The 3,771-nt window shown below is 45.9% G+C and overlaps 2 pseudogenes; both read right to left on the reverse strand.

Annotated features, from left to right (window-relative positions):
* Positions 1-5: 5 nt before the first annotated feature.
* LOC114615610 lies at positions 6-1,688 on the reverse strand (annotated as a pseudogene).
* A 62-nt stretch (positions 1,689-1,750) lies between these two features.
* LOC114615611 lies at positions 1,751-2,569 on the reverse strand (annotated as a pseudogene).
* Between the last annotated feature and the right edge of the window lie 1,202 nt (positions 2,570-3,771).

Genomic DNA, 3,771 nt, shown 5'->3' on the forward strand with positions numbered 1-3,771 from the left:
CCAATTTTAAGGAGCTGAATTCTCAATACATCATCAATAGGAAGACAAGCAGCTACTCTGTAAGAAAAGTCTATTGGATTTGCAGGAAGAGAGTCATCTTTGAGATTTTCATCCCATTCACGTAGCTGTTTCTTAATTCTATCCATTAATGTTTCAGCGTCATATAATGAATACAGCCAACAAGGCCACGATGTCAGATTTGCACAGGGAAACTTTCTCTTCTGGTATTTCTGCCACCATTTACATGAGTACTGGTCTTCCCAAGAGATACGTTTTGAAGGAAATATCTGGCACTTATTGGGTGATTCTAACTGAACTACAGACATGGTTGACGGCAACACACACTCTGGCAAAATTTGCACTTTAGCTTGCTGAATTCCATCTGACTGTGTTCAAAGTTTGAGGACCTTGAACCTCTGCCGTCCTATCGCTTTCACTTTCACTACTTCAATTCCAAACTCCTGCTCCTCTCGATAGGCATAGATCTCTGCTGCCGTTCCAAACTGTGCTTCCCTTTCTTGCACATTGCTGTATGCAAGAACTACAAAGGTTCTGTCTTTCTGGATTAAGCTCTGCACCATACTGACTTCTTGTGGGTGAGAGAGCTGCAGTGGTAATGTCTGCCCAGGAATCAGGATCATCATCACCTCAGGAAGGACTGGAATCACCTGACAGCTATCGTTATCATGCAAAGTCCTGCCGTGAAACTCTTCCATATCAGCTCCCAGGTATGTATGTGAGGTTGGCAGACTGGTGTCAAAGTTTATGATATTTGGTTTTCTCACTTCTTTACTATCCTGGTCTTCAACTTCCATTTCAATTTCATCGTCTTCATCTTCACTGTCTGCAGGCAGAAGCGGCAGGTGGTTTCCCATGTTGTGTGCAGCGTCCTAGTTGTCTCCCTCGCCGGCCATGTCTCGAGATTTCTCATTTCCATAAATACCAGTACAAAATGGCAGAAGTATGTTTAAAGTATTTTCAGAAATTGCTAGAAATTTTATCCTAATTCAAAACTGAAATTCATTGAACACACTTTATGGAACTCGAGTCAGCTACTCAAACAGCAATTTTATTTTATTTTTATTTTTTTTTTCAAAAGGTGGGCATTGTTTACTTTAAGCAACAGTCCAGGACTAAGAAGTACAAGTGTCAAGGATGAGACTTTCTTTCTTCATGGTCAAGCACCAGAGTCATGCACATGGCAGAGTTCTTCCTTTAGGATCTCCCTGTGGGACCTGCACACCTACAGCCCCATGCTGGGACAGCCTCCCTTGTGTCCTTCACCTCACAATTCCAGGCAGCTTGCTTGTATACGTGAAGCCATCCTCTTTTCTGGGTGGCTCTACCCAGCAGCCGGCCAGTCACAGTGGCCACTGGCATCCTCGGTATGAAAGCAGCTCCTTTGCTTGGCAGGCAGCGGGATGTGAGGTGCAGCTGCTTTGATCATTCCACATGACACAGGAGGGTGCACTTAGCAAAGGGCACTGATGGTGGGGCAACAGCAAGGAGAGCAGAGTGGACAGCGGGGAGCAGGGGCTGCTGTCTGTCCCATCCCAGTAAGCCAAGTACAGAGTCAAAAACCCTGGTACATAAGAGTCTCTATACATCAGGAACCAGATCATTTGTTCTTAAAAACAGTCTACTACTCCAGTCTACTACTAGAAAACACTCATGCCATGGCCCACAGACCCAGGAGTCAGACAGAAGAAAAAGGAAGAGAGAAAGCAGGGGGAAAAAAGACAGCAGTACATAAAGTGCTTCTCTTTTAATGAAACAAATCTGAAAGATATACAGTCAGGCTCACGTTGTGCAGTTCACAAGCATGGAAAAACAAACAAACAGAAGGACAGAGTTCCAACACAAGAAGCTAACCCAAGACCAGGCTGGACTTGCCACCAGGGGGGTTTCTCCTGGACGGCGCTGGGGCCAGAGCCACTGGGCTGGGCACAGGAGCAGCGGGCACCGGCTTCTCTTCCATCTACGCCAGGTTGGCTTGGAAGTCTGTGTCCACAGTTTCACGCATATCACCTTCTCCCTTGAGGTCTAAGAAGTCTCCAGAGCTTGCTTCAGAAGAGTTACTTCTCTGTGTTCCAGGCGACTCCGAATCTTCCCTGCCACCACTAGACTTGGCACCTGCTGACTTGGCCCAAGATGGGGGATTTTCTTCAGGTGTCCCAAAGATGCTAGAAGCTATCTTGTTCTTCCTCACAGGCTGTTCTGTTGGCTCATCAAAGCCTAATGAAAAATTGTACCCACCACCTGAGGCCGCAAAACCTGGGAGCTGTTCCTGTTGTTAGGATCCACACCCTTGAAGGTGGTGGTAGTGGTCATGGCGCCAAGGGGCGATGTAGGCTGGCCCTGAAAACGTCGAGGGGGAACTGGGACCAACCGGCACAGATGACTCTGCAAGTGAAGCAAACCGGGATCCACGAGGTTCTGCCCTCAAACAGCAATTTTAAAATCTAAATAATTTATCATGAGCCCATCCAGAGTAGACTAATTTGACATACACCAAGGAATGGAACTATGAATGTATTAGGTCTTTATTTTCTGTATCAGTTTCTGTGGGCTCAGAAAGCTTTTACATGCACAGTAACAGACTGAAGTTTACCACAGGCAGTAATCTCTAATCTGAGCCAAGGAGCTTTTAGTAGTGGACATTGTTTCTGGGTGGCATTTGATGGCATCCCCCACTTCAAAGTGGGTGTGACATGTTCAGAGCCAGTGTTGCCATGGAGCTGTAATGTAACCAGGTAAGGGCTGCCAGAGACACCTCATGCCCATTGTATGTTTGATTTGAATCATGTTTTGGTTACTGTGAATTGATAAACACAATAATATTTATTGTTTGTTTATTTATTCGGGAGCACATGTGTGTGTCTGTGTATCTGTGTGTGTATGTGTGTGTGTGTGTGTGTGTGTGTGTGTGTACATGCATGTGTGAGTATAGGCCAGAAGAGGGAGTTAGATCCTCTAGAGCTGGAGTTACAGGTGGTCGTAAACCACCTGATATGGGAACTCAGCTCTGATATTCCGTAAGAGCAGCAAGTGCTCTTAACTGCTGATCTACCTCTCCAATCCTATATAAACATCACTTTCGACAGATTTTTCATGTGTTCTACATTGGGTTCCTCAATCCCGTACCCCACAGGTTAAGAAGCTGTGCCCCATAATACTTCCATAGGCTCAAGTAACATGTTTCCCAGAGATGAGTAAATGTGCTCATGGTGGTTTGATAAGAATGGGTTCCAGAGGCTTATATATAATAGCTTAGTTATTAGGGGGTGATGCTATTTGAAAGGATTAAAAGGTCTAGGAAGTATAGCCTTGTTGGAGTAGGAAGTGTATCATTGTGAGTGGGCTTGGAGGTATCAGAAGCCCATGCTAGGCTCAGTTCTCTCTCTCTCTGCCTGTAGATCACAGTGTATCTCTCAGCTAGGCTCAGTTCTCATGCTTTCTCTGCCCGTGGATCACACTGTATCTCTCAGCTAAGCTCAGTTCTCTCTCTCTGCCCATGGATCACAGTGTATCTCTCAGCTAGGCTCAGTTCTCTCTCTCTCTCTCTGCCTGTGGATCACAGTGTATCTCTCAGCTAGGCTCAGTTCTCTCTCTCTCTGCCTGTGGATCACAGTGTATCTCTCAGCTAGGCTCAGTTCTCACTCTCTACCCATGGATCACAGTGTATCTCTCAGCTAGGCTCAGTTCTCTCTCTCTGGCCATGGATCACAGTGTATCTCTCAGCTAGGCTCAGTTCTCTTTCTCTGCCCTTGG

Source organism: Grammomys surdaster, unplaced genomic scaffold (genome assembly GCF_004785775.1).
Source record: "Grammomys surdaster isolate TR1022 unplaced genomic scaffold, NIH_TR_1.0 126940, whole genome shotgun sequence".
Lineage (NCBI taxonomy): Eukaryota > Metazoa > Chordata > Mammalia > Rodentia > Muridae > Grammomys > Grammomys surdaster.